General features: G+C 43.3%; 1 protein-coding gene across 2 annotated transcripts in view; it reads left to right on the forward strand.

The window, feature by feature from the left end:
* The first annotated feature begins 2,874 nt into the window (after positions 1-2,874).
* The window catches only part of VCAN (versican), a 119,800-nt gene continuing 109,123 nt past the window's right edge, over positions 2,875-13,551 (forward strand). For both annotated transcript variants that reach the window (XM_052642748.1, XM_052642749.1), the window contains exon 1: positions 2,875-3,016. The gene's annotated coding sequence lies outside the window, so the exon portion shown is untranslated. The remainder of the gene's footprint in view (positions 3,017-13,551) is intronic.

Here is a 13,551-nt window from a genome sequence, read left to right on the forward strand (position 1 = left end):
ATGTTACATGCCAAAGTAAAGAAAAGGCGTGCAGTATAAAGCTTTCTAATGTTGTCCATGTTCTGACTAGTTATGTCTGCCTGAGAAAGTGCCTTTCCCTGTAGAACTGCTCGATCAAGAGTTGTAATGTCTGTGGACATAACAAGGAACTGTAAATGTTGGAAGGCTGAAGAAACACATTTGGCAAGATAAAGGAAATTATCTCAGGATGTAAGGAGTAGCTGACCCATAATTATAATCATGTTCCATCATGTACAGATGGTATTATTTATAGTGAATGTTAACCAGTAACATTTGCTTGAAAATGGATATTAATCTGCTATTAGCTTCTTGCTGCTGCTCCAGGTCTCCTTTGTAGAAAAGTTTTACTTAACTGAATTATGAAGGGAGAGCAGAATAATGGAGCGATAATAAGCTTTTCAGATTGGCAGATCTACCACTTAGAAAGTGGCCTTGGGTAGGGCATTAAACTCTTCGGAACCCAACTAGGTTCACTCAAATTTAAAAATGAGATGAATAATACATGCTTTGAAGTGTTTCAGAGAAAGATCTAGCCTGATGCCTGGGATATAAACTTCAATAAAGACTGTTTTATTTCATTTTTCTCTCTTTCTGAGTAAAGTCTTTACGTAGCATAAAGTTTCTATGAGGAGCACTGAAAAGATCACTGGACCAGAAGTCAAGAGTTGTGTGCTGGTAACAGCTCTGCTATTAATCATGTGACTTTAGAAAAAGTCACTTTCTGGGCCTTAGGTTGCTTATCTGTCAAATGTAAAGATTAAAATCCGTTTCTGTTCTATGACTCTCTTATTCTAAATATGTTTTAATGGACAGGAATTTCAACGTTGGGAATGGTTGTCTAATAACTGTGTGTGTATGTGTGCTCAGTTGCGTCAGATTCTTTGCGGCCCCATGGACTGTAGCCTGCCAGGCTCCTCTGTGGAATTTTCCAGGCAAGAATACTGGAGTGGGTTGCCATTATCTTCCCGACCCAGGGATAGAACCTGAATCTCTTGCGTCTCCTGCACTGGCAGGCAGATTTCTTACCACTAGCACCACCTGGGAACTCCCTACAATAACTGTACTAAGAATAAATAAATCATTGTGAAAACAAATATGTTGATTTCCAAAGCCTATAATTAATAGTTATATCATTCACAGTATTGAACTGATAGATAGATCAGTCAATCAATCACATTTTGAGGACTGAAATTCTCCTGACCAATCTTCTACTTGTTTATTAATTAAAATCTATGATCCTGGAGACCACATACAAATTGCAAAAGAAATATTACAACAAGAGTCTAGGCTTCTACAAGTTTTAAAGTATGAACTTAAGTTAACTTACTCAAAGAAATTCAGTGTGAAAACGGACTTTGTCCTTTAATCATCACTGTTGTGAGATGTTGAGTTTGATATAATTTTAATAGGGATTTCTTCAGTGAGAAAAATTTATCTCATTTTCCATATTTGGAATACTTCTATTTTTCTGTAGAAAGAAAAGTGTGCTATCCACTCCGGTATCCTCCGTGTTAAACTGATAGGCACCTCGGATTTACTTTGTTCTCATTGTATAAACTCATACTTGACTTCAAAGAAAAGGGAAATACAAAGTCCTTCTTTTCTAAGGGGCAGAAATCCTTTGTGTCAACTGGTTGACCCTTGCTGTCAGGTCCTCTTGGAAGGCTTTTGTAGCAGGAGGCAGGGGACTCTTCCATGTGTTGATATTGTTTACGTAGTCCAGTGGACCTGGCTGAGAATAAAAAATCACATAAACTCAAGAAAGATTATGGTCCCATTTCCTGACCACAGGGGAGGTGATTGATACATCCAAGGAACCTCGGCTGCTCAGAGAAATTATTAAATATTCTGCCACGAGGGACACTTGGAAAGACTGAGGGAAAGAAAGAAGGAAGAAAGCCGAATATAGCCTTCTGGAGGTTTGTGGCAGGGGAAGAGGATCTGTTTGAGTTTGACAAGGGATTTGCCTCGGGGAATTTCCTGTCCAGCCCCGTTATTAGCAGGGTCTTTGTAGATTGCTCAATGACCCCGGGCTCCCCATTGGGTAGCTCCAGGGGAAGGCAGTGGGGGATTCTCACACTTCCTCTCTAGGTCTCAGAAGGGTCCCCTTGTCTCAGTGTCTCTTTCAGGTTGGCAGAAGCCAGGACCCTGACACTTGCCTCAAATGGGACAGGCAGGCTCGGTGGCCGCGTAAACACGCTGTCACCAAGTTCTGGGCTAATTTTTACAGAGTTTCGTTGGCTCCCCAGAAAAACCGACGGTACTCAACGGTCTCCTGCGGGCCTGCCCCACAAGAGCCTGGGGGCTCCTTTCCCCGAAGCCAGCACTGGCAGCGCGGGGGGCGGGGTAGAGGGGGTGGGGAAGGGTGGGAGGGCAGCAGTTTCCTCGCGCACTGCGCGATGTTCCTTAGAGAGCCGCTGAATGGGGAGCGCGGCTGTCCCCAAGCCGATTGGTACTTGCTTGTCAGGAAGAAACGCCGAGAGGTGGGAGTGCCTGGGGAGGGAGGCAGGCGGTCCCTACCGCAAGCGCGGGGAGCTGCCTTTCCGCCCCTCTGCCTGCCTTCCCAGCCTGGGCTTTGAGGAGTGGCTGAAGCTGCGGAGCGCTTGAGGAGCCTGTGAATGAACCCTCCTCCTCCTCCTCCTCCTCCTCCTCCTCCTCCTCCTCCTCCTCGCCGAGTCTCCTCCTCGGCGCTGACGGTACAGTGATATAATGATGATGGGTGTCACAACCCGCATTTGAACTTGCAGGCGAGCTGCCCCGAGCCTTTCTGAGGAGGAACTCCAGTCGGGAGGGCGCAACAGCCGCGAACCTTCTTAGGTGCTGCGGTCAGGCGTGGGGACGGGGATCTGCGGCCAGCCCCGCATCCTCCAGCACCATCCCGCACGCTTCCCCAGGACACCGCGCTTCCTATGTGACCCGCCCCGGCAACGCCGAGCCCAATCGCGCAGCGCTGAGGTGAATTTTCCCCCTAAACTGCAATAAGCCGCCTTTCAAGGTAATCACGTTTCTTTTGTTTCCCCTTTAAAAAAAAGAAAGAAAGAAAGAAAGAAAAGAAAAAGAAAAACTTATAGGAAAAAAAAATCTAGTTTAGAAAAAAGTACATTGTGATTGGTAGAAGGCTTTAATTAAGGCAAAGAGAACTATCTTTGAGAAGTTAAGAAAATATAGGCACTGTAAAAAATGCAGGTAACTTTCAGAAGGATGTTTGGAGAGAGGACTACGGAGGGACCTTGGTGCTGAAAAAGATCCAGACAAAAGAAGCCTGGGGTGGGGTGGGGGTAGACCGACTAATGGAATTGGGGGAAGGGAGGGAAGGAAATGCGGAGACCCCCTAGAAGCGTCGAGGGGTCTGGAGCTGGAGAGGACGGAGGGACCCTGGCATCTTGATCTTTTTGTTGTCGTTAACCTGCTCGAGGCAAAAGTTTGAATGGGGACTCCCGAGACTTGCCCACACGCAAATCCCCGAAGCCGCCTTGGTGCAGGCCACCTGGTTCCTGGCCCCTGGTGTGTGGTCAGTGGCCGGCGTTCCTGGAAAGCCGCTCTCGGGCAGCTCCTGACAAGGCGATCCGGGTTCTGAGCGGACGTGACCCCCTCATCCCGCGGGCTGTATGGGAGGTGGTCCGGTCGGGGGGAGGTGCAGGGTTCCCGGTCCGCGTCTCTTTGGCGACTTGAGGGCTGTCACGGCTCTCTCCGGTGCCCCTGGGTTCTTTTGTCCAGCGCGCCGTGCTCCGGAGCCGGCCAGGAGGGAGCAGGGGATGGGGGTGGGGTGTTTGGGGCGCCGCGGAGGTCTGCTCGGCGCCAGGGCGGGAAAAGCTTGCCCCGAACCAGTAGAGATGTGCAAGAATTTTAGCTCTTTCTGAGAAGCGAGGTAGAGGCTTTTGCTTCCGTTTCAACCAGCAAGCCAGCGCTTAGGGCGCTTTTCAGACAAAGGTGGCGTGGGGACCCGAATCTGGGGCCTCTAGGATCAGCCCTCTTCGCCCAGACTCCTGTAGCCCTCCTTTTCCTTCCATTTCCCCACCCCTTTCCCCGCTCGCGGCCCTAGTTGAGCAACTTCACTGGCGAGTCTTGCGGCGGCAGAGAGCGAGTGTCGGCAGCTCCGGGGGACGCCCTGGGCTGGAGCGCCCCACCGCCCTGCGGAGGCGTGGGCGCCGCCGGGCAGTATCCCTGGTGCGTGCGGGCTGGGGGGCATCAGGGTTGTCTAGGCTCACTGTCTGTGTCACTGGGCGTGGAGCGATCCCCGTGTTAGGCAGCGGAGAGCGAGGTAGAAAACTAGTGTCATCGCTTAAACTATGTGCTCTGGGATCCAGCTGCGCCCTAAGAAGTCCTGCAAGTTCCCGGGAGATGCTACGGGAGGGAGGAAACATTTACACCGCGCCTGGAGAGCTGTCCCGCCGTGCGCACACTCACAGGCGGAAAGACAGTCTGGCTATCGCTGTCCGCTTTCTCATCTTTGTCTCTACCTTTCTGTCTCCATCTTCTCTGTTTCCCTTCCCCTCTCCCAGCCTCTGCTCCGTCTCTTTCGCTCCTGCGTCCCCTCCCCCACCGCTGACAAATGAATGGCTAGTGTGAAATCCCTGCCTCCTCTGTCCGCCGAGGCAGGCAAGAAGGGAGGAGCGAGGGAGGCGGTGCGCTCCTTCGGATCGGCCCCCAGTTGGAGAGCTTCGAGCTTGCAGAACCCAGATGTCTAGGAATAGGGAGTTTTGTGACGGGTGTGGGCGCCCCCTGATGGAGAAATCCAGTACAGGTGGAGAAAAATGAGCTCACCCTACCCACCTCCCCCCGCCCCAAAACCAAACGAGCCTCTTTCACAGCCCTGCATTAAACGATGGAGGGCCATAGCTTCCCGTTTAGTTTTCTACTTCGGAATCTGCGAAGTAAACCTAAGTGTTGGCAGGCCCAGGAAGGAGACGTCTTTGCCAAGGGCTGAAGCGCCTTCTCTTCAGTCCGCTGGGGTGTGCGCGGCGCTCCCGGGGCAAGCCTGCAGTTTGGTAGACTAACACACGTGGCCAGGTTTCAGAGGGCTTGGTACTCTATCTTGGGCGTCCCTTTAAGAAAGATCATACAGATCTTTGGGAGATTTTACTAAGGCTCATGACCACTCGAAATCGATGCTAGGGCCCCGCCCAGACTATTGCCTCCAACATTTAAACTTTCTCAATTTCACAACACTCGTCGAAGACGGAAATTTGGGAGGAGGGCTCCGGGTGGAAAACGGAGAGAAGGAAAGGACAGGAGCAGTAGGGAGAAAGGGAAGAAGAAAGGATGGGGCACATACACGCAAACAGCCAGGAGCGGACCGGCTGGGTTCGTTTCAAGGTTTTGGACTGAATTTCACGTCTCATTTTAAGCCATTGTTTTAATCCCCAGAGCTGTAACAAATCCTACTGAAGCGGCGTGCTGGGGTTAGCGAGGGTAGGGGGGAGAGGCGGAGGAACTAGGCTTAGAGAGTGGGTGCTGGGGGTTTCTTTCCATACCCCTGTCCCCACTAAAGGAACCGCATGGAGCACTTCCCGCAGCGCCGGGGTTCACCAGCCGCCGCCACGTGGGCTGGGGCTTCAGCTCCCGGCCCGAAACGGGTGTGACTTCTTGGGCTCGGAGACAGCAGCACTGCTGGACCGGCAGTCGTTCAGAGCCGCGGCTGGCTGGGCGCCACCTGGGTCTCCGCCCAGAGGCCGGTGGGGGCGTGGCTTTGGTCCTTCCGCGGGATCGGGGCGGGGCGGGGAGAGCCCGGCGGCGGCGCATCCCTTGTAAAGGGCTGGTGGAGACTGCTGGAGCGGATCTGACTTCTATCCAGAGGGCGCTAAACACTTTTATTAAATAAGACCTTTTGATTTTTTTCCCCCTCTCTTGCTTCTTGGGAGTGGGATGGAGTAGTTTTTGCCTGGCGACAGGAAAGAAGTAAAGATTTACTCCAAGCAAACAGTTTTGGAAGAAATTTGAGATGAGTTTATCCTATGATCTATATATTGACTTTTTAAAGATCGTTTTTTAGTCAATTACAAGATATTCACGTTCCAGATGTCATGAAGAGTTCGTCTAGCATGACAAGCAATTGCCATTGACAGGATTGATAGATTCCATGAACACAAACCTTCGGGGCTGTGGGTGTAACCCTGATCCCTTTGCAGCAAGCAGGAGCTTTTAGCTCCCGCCCGGCCCATAGTTGGAGCTCAGCTCATATTTATGAAATGACTGAGCGAAAGACTGCGGAATGTGGCGCAGAGTAGACGCTGCCGCTTAGAGCTGCATTTTAGACTTGCCTACTTCTTCGGTTTATCTTGGAAGAACAGGGTTTTAACGATCAGTTGTGTCCGACCTTTTGCGACCCTCGTGGACTGTAGTTCACCAGGCTCCTCTGTCCGTGGAATTCTCCAGGCAAGGATACTGGAGTGGGTAACCATTTCCTTCTCCAGGGATTGAACCTGGGTCTCCTGCACCGCAGGCAGATCTAGCCCGTCTTCTGACATCTAACTGATACACTGGCCGTTCTGTTTTGACTCCTTCTAAAAGCTGTGACCTAAATTCTTTTAAGCATACTTGGCAATTTTGCCAAACTTACAGTGAAAATATTCCTTTAAAGACTTAAAATAGGATGTTGTGAGATTAACATGAAAATAGGAAGGCATCAATGGAAGCAACTAGTCTTTGAGATGAAATTTGTTCCAATTGGGGGAATATGTAACTTGGAATGTGAGAACATACCAAGCAGAAGGTCTCAGACTGAACTTCTGGTTCTGGTGCTATGTTTAAAAAAAAAAAAAAAGGGAGATTTTATGATTGTATGTCCCAGCTAATACGGCAAAGGCTTCCATGGATTCCAAAGTAGTTGAGCAATTACTTCCTCCAGCAGGAAGTCCACGATCCTTAATCTTGTGGGTTCTGGGAAAAGGGATGAGAGTCAAGACAATTGCTAAAGATTTGTGCATGAATTCAAAGTTTTATTTTGTTTTTCTTAGTAAGTAAAATAAAGAAATTTAAAGTTAGCCCTAAATTGTATTTCCTACTTTTAAAGTTTAAAAAGAATTTTAACTTTAGTTCAAATTTAAAGTTTTAAAAGAATCCCCCTGGATTTATATATGTTTACAGACAGGTTTCTGTTTCTTCTTTTTCTCTGTGCCTACAAACTGGAAGGAAATACCTTTGATATCCTAGGATACCTATATCTGCATAAACCCTTGTAAGTTGTTTGGAAAAGACCTAAGAAGTTAATTTAAGGCTGAATATGATTAATGTTACAGATATACTCATTGCTCTTTCTTTCCTCACATTATTATGCTTAAGTACTTTGTGGTTAATGATTGGTCAGTAATTGAACATCAGAGCAACCAACACTGTCACCCAAGAGCGGTATAACTAAACTTTCCTTACCTGGTGGGGTTTAAATATTTTTGTTAACTTTATTCATGGACAAACATCACTAGATACTATATATAAAATGGGATATTTCCCTGTGACTGAACAGAACTTTTCCAGACACAGGGTTCTTTTTGGGAAAAGAATGAATGACTGCAGTAGGCTATTATTCCACCACCCACCTAGAGAAACCAGGTAGGAGTCATAAACACTCATTGTTGGGGGTAACTGGCTCCGGGATGAGAAAACGTGTTGACTATTGCATAGATCTGTACTTTACCAGAAAATACAAGGTCTGTACTCTGTCTGATTTGGAATCAGAACCAGGAGAAGTAGAGATAAATGTCTTGACCAAGCTCCGCTTCAGTTAGTGAATGTTTGCCAGTTTCCTCTGGTAGCCTATATGTGGTTAATTACATATATGTGCATTTATACATTTATATTACACATATGTTCTCCAGGGTTTTTTGACAGCTGTGTTTCTATTACTGAATGTGCCAAGGGTAGTTCCATTTCAGTGGTCAGTGCAAAGCATCTTTATGTGATGAGTTGGTTTCCCTGAAATTCTGCTGGCTAGATTGATCATCTTTAAAAGGGTGTAAATTAGGTGAGCTACATTTAAATTTATCTTTTTTCTTATCTATATACATCCTACTTCATTCTTGTAAGAATTTTAAGAGGTGTTTACATCTATAAATTTATGATTGCATAGTTTATAATAAACTATGTAAACATATAAAATATGTTATCTTTTTATTATTAAATTACTGAGTTGGTATTTATTACATGTGGTATAGTAGAATGAGTACTAGGCTTAGAATCAGAAAGCTTGAGTTGCAATTCCTAGTTGAGAAAACCAAGTTAACACACAACTTTTGGGCATTTGGTGTCAAAATCTATTAAATGGATATACATTTATAAACATCAAAAGCGTAAGTACCTGTGAAAGGGCTCTCATAAATAACTCCACAAATAAATAGTATAAGATATATATCCCTGGGGCTCATCTTGATCTAATTCTATAATCTTAACAGCATTACCCAAATCATGTATTTCCTACTAAACCTGTAAAATGAGTTAGAGAGGGACATACTGTTGTCAGAATTGTCTAGTTTCGCACTTGTATGTGGAATCTAAAAAAATCAATACAAATGAACTTATTTATAAAACAGAAAGAGGCTCACAGACATAAAAAACAAATTAGGTTTACCAAGGTGGAAACAGGGGAAGGGATAAATTAGGAGTTTGGGATTAACAGTACAATATATAAAATAGATGAACAAAGACCTACTGTATAGCACAGGCAACTATAAGATATTAAATATCTTGTAATAACCTATAATGGAAAAGAATCTGATGAAAGGTTATCTATATAACTGCATTTATATGTATATATATAAAATGTATATATGTATATACATATACATGTATACATATATATGTCTTATATGTATATTTATAACTGAATCACTTTGTCACACAGCTGAAAATGACACAACATTGTAAAGCAAGTATACTTCAATTAAAAAAAAAATTGTCTAGTTTCATTGACTAGAAGACGAAGTCCATAAACAGACTCAAATAAACATGGAAATTCAGTGGAAATGAAAAATTATTCAGTAAATGACTTGGGCACAACTGATTGGCCCACTCAAAATACAAATCAATCTTTACCTCATTTATCCCAGAATAAAATTAAGATGGATCTAATATGAAATGTCGGGAGTAAAAAAATGACCTTTTAAAAAATAACTAGAGGAAATTATAAAATGTTTAGACTAATAAGCTAGGAGAAAAGAAAACCCTGATAAAGAAAGGTATAACCCAAAAGCTATACTAGAAAAGATTGATAAATCTGACTAAATAACAATTAAATTATTTACACAAAACACATAACACATCTAGAAAATGTCAGCATATTTTGATATGCCAGGAACATTTACAAAAGAATAGACCACAGCCCATCAAAAAGAAAAATTGGCAAATGTTTTGTGTGTAGGCTGCTGGCAGAAAGAGAACAATAAATGTTTTAAAAATCATATGAAAAATTGCTTAGTCTCATTCATAATTTAAAAAAAATAATGTTTATTCTGTGCCATTTTCATCAATCGGCTATAAAGATAAAGTTTAATAAAAGTTTGTGTTGGTCAAGTTGTGGGGAAACTGGATCTCATATATGTAAATAGGTTCATCTTCTTTAGAAAGTGATTTGGTAATAGCTATAATTTTTTTTTAATGCACATACATTTTGACCCAGCAATTCCACTTCTAGGTATTGTCATATAGATATTGGTAGAAATGTCACCCAAGACAAATGGACAAGAATGCCCTTTTGCAGCATTGTTTCTCATTGCAAAAATCTGGAGACACCTTAAAGGCTCATCACAGGAACTGTATAATAAAAGATGATATGTTCATGTAGGAGAAAATTATGCAGCTGTTAAAAGTAACACAGACAAACTGTATTAGCTGATTCAGAACATTCTCAGAGATAAACTGTATTTTAACTGAAGAAAGTAATGTGCCAAATAGTGTATAATGTGCACATAATTGGCTTCCCAGGTGGCTTCCCAGTGGGTAAAGAATCCCCCTGCAATGCAAGAGCTGCAGCAAATGCGGGTTCGATCCCTGACTTGGGAAAATCCCCTGGAGAAGGCCATGGCAACCCACTCCAGTATTCTTGCCTGGAGAATCCCATGAACAGAGGAGCCTGGCAGGCTACAGTCCATAGGGTTACAAAGAGTTGGACATGATTGAAGTGACTGAACACGCATGCATGCATGCACATAAGGGCATATTCATTCATTCAAACAATATTTACTGGGTGTCCTGGGCATTGTGGATACAGCAATGAATAAAACATCAAGACTGCCTTCCTGGAGCTTATATTATGGAAGGCAGAGAAGGGCAGTTGCCAAATACACATATACGATGGTGAGGTGTGCTATGATGAAAACAGAACTTGAGAAAGGGAATGAAGAGTGCAGAGCATTTTACATCAAGGAGGGCACAGGCAGTGAACACAGCAATACTAAGGAGCAGTGACATGAAAAAACAGCAAAGTCCAGGTACAGGAATCTATACCTGTGTTTGTGGTAAATTCACATGGTGCTATTATTCATGGAAAGCAAATTCATGACACTGTATGCTTAAACCATGATATCTCTCTCTGCATTATAGCGATCCTCCTTTGTGTAAGCACCACATGGCAACATGATAGACAATGCTCTTTGCGTCCACTTTGTGGCTGAGGTATTCTGAACAATTGGTTGTCTAGGGTAACTAATTCGAGAACTGGAAGACAAACCACTGTGTCTGCATCCTTAAGTCACCCTTTGCTCAGTGGAGCTTCCCCAAGATCAAGGGAGAATACTAAATATCTGTTTACTAAAACCTTGGCTCTCTCTTTCGCTGAGGCAGCCTACCCCTGGCATGACCCTTATCCCCTTTGCAGACATTTCTCATGGATAGGAATCCTGTTGACCTTGTCTCTCATGTCTCCTAGGCAATTAAACAGCCTCAGTCAGCTGTGACTTGATTGTTCAATGACTTTTTCCTCTTCTCATTGACTTCACTGGAATAGAAGACTAAATATAGGCACCAGCTCTCATATCTCCCAAGTCTTTCTATGCAGTCAGACTTGTTATCACTAACAGATAATGCTTACAAGACCCACATAGAAGAGCAGAAGAATAAAAAATGGGGGTTAGAGTGGTGCTAAAAACAAAGAAGCTTCAGAAAGTTTCTCATTTTGTAAAATCAAAGAAGGCAAATGGTGTGCTTAAACAACCATGAGCATGAACACAGACTTATGGAAATTAGAGAAACGGAATGATGTCTGTGGCCTGTAAGGAAGAGGCAGTAGAAATATAGTTCTGAGATCAGAAGTTTGGGAATTTGAGTTGCAAACTCTGGTGACTACAGGGAATAGGCATGGAGTAGAAATGGATGAGAGGCCAACTGGGGCATTGATAATCTTGAGCTCACAGAACCAAGGCCAGGGTCTGATGCTTGCTTAGTGCTAATGATTGGCTGGCTAGAATATGGACCTCTAATTGTTAGGTCTGATTTTCCAAAGAAGTCAGAGATCGGGGGCTTAGTGTGAACACTCCAGTTTTGAAATGTTGGCAACTTAATTTATGCAAATGTATTTAAAATATGACTGATCTCTTCCTCGCACTTTTAATGCACCAACTTCCTTCCCTAACCTTGCCTTACTGGCAGTCTTACTTGGGCAAGTGATGAGTATACTTGTTAAATAGATGAAGAACTACTTCCTCCTCTCCGTCAAAAAATAAATAAGTAAATAAAACCCCACACTTTTGTGAGGATGGAGTATCCTTATAAAAGAGTTAGACTTTTAAGTATCTGCTTTGGGTGGAAAATTGTGATGCAGAAGACCCGTTCTTGGTCAGGATTGCATCTTCTCCACTGGTTTTGTTACAAGATTTTGACTCTCCAGATATTGCAAACATCAGATATTATTGAGTCACGGCCAATGTTAACTGTATTTCATGTGTTAATTAGCCCACTCACGCATGTCTAAAGAGATTGTTGATGCTTCTCTTCAGAGTGTATTTCTGAATAGGAAATGAGGGTGTGTTGGTCACGCATTTGGTCAGCAAACCTCCCTCAAAGCAACTACTCCGTAGCCGGCACTGTGGAAATATTGTGAGAATTAGTAAGTTGAATATGACACAGACCCTGCTTTTCAGAAAGCTACTGTTCTACACAGGAGATAAAACATATTTCTAAGTAATGATTCAAAGGACATAATGATAAATTATAGGACAATTTACTGTGAGCATGAGGGTGTACAAAGTTTTAGTAATAACCCAGGTTATGATTTTCAAATCCGAGGGCTTTAAATATTCTTTTTACTACTAGTGATATGAAACCAGGAAGTTCTCACTGATAGAAAGCTTGAATTAGAAATTTTAATAATAAATACTGAGCTCCAAAATCACTGCAGATGGTGACTGCAGCCATGAAATTATAAGACACTTACTCCTTGGAAGAAAAGTTATGACCAACCTAGATAGTATATTCAAAAGCAGAGACATTACTTTGCCGACTAAGGTCCGTCTAGTCAAGGCTACGGTTTTTCCTGTGGTCATGTTTGGATGTGAGAGTTGGACTGTGAAGAAGGCTGAGCGCCGAAGAATTGATGCATTTGAACTGTGGTGTTGGAGAAGACTCTTGAGAGTCCCTTGGACTGTAAGGAGATCCAACCAGTCCATTCTGAAGGAGATCAACCCTGGGATTTCTTCGGAAGGAATGATGCTGAAGCTGAAGCTCCAGTACTTTGGACACCTCATGCAAATAGTTGACTCATTGGAAAAGACCCTGATGCTGGGAGGGATTGGGGACAGGAGGAGAAGGGGACGACCCAGGATGAGATGGCTGGATGGCATCACTGACTCTATGGACGTGAGTCTGAGTGAACTCCGGGAGATGGTAATAGACAGGGAGGCCTAGCATGCTGCAATTCATGGTGTCGCAAAGAGTCGGACACAACTGAGTGACTGAACTTAACTGAACTGAATATACTGTGTATCAACAAGCTATATTTTATATGTATTGTTTTATCAATTCTCATTGTACTGTTTAGTAACTTACCCCAAATCTCAGAGTATAAGCAGAAAATTCAGAACTCAAATTCAGGGCTCTTTGATGATGGAGCCCAGACTTTTAACATTAAGCTTATAAATGTTTTCTGAAAAAAAGAAAAACAATTTGAGAAAAAAATTTTCTTGAAGGAGAATAATAATTTATTGTTTGTAAGCACAATTAAATAAAAGTTTCTTATTTGGGTTCAATACTCATGGAGTACATTGTCTTTATAGTGTTGTATGATACAATCTAAAGTTTCATTTTGTTGGAAGCTTTAGGGTATGTGAAATTGACATCTTATTTTTTTTCCTGAAATATTGTTATAGTAATGAGATATAGGTATATACTTCCTGCTTGCTGTGGTATCTTGTAAAAAAAATCCAGAAAAGTAGAAACCTAATTCCCAGTTTGTGTGTAACAACCTTTATTAGCATATCTCAGTGATTATATGGTAAATAATAAGCTTAATTATCAAGGTTAATTTAGGATTATCAACTATATACTTTTCATTGTGACTTGTCAGATGGTTCATTGATGGAAAATATGAAATGTATAATGTGTTAG

Source organism: Budorcas taxicolor, chromosome 7, assembly GCF_023091745.1.
Source record: "Budorcas taxicolor isolate Tak-1 chromosome 7, Takin1.1, whole genome shotgun sequence".
Taxonomy (NCBI): Eukaryota; Metazoa; Chordata; class Mammalia; order Artiodactyla; family Bovidae; genus Budorcas; species Budorcas taxicolor.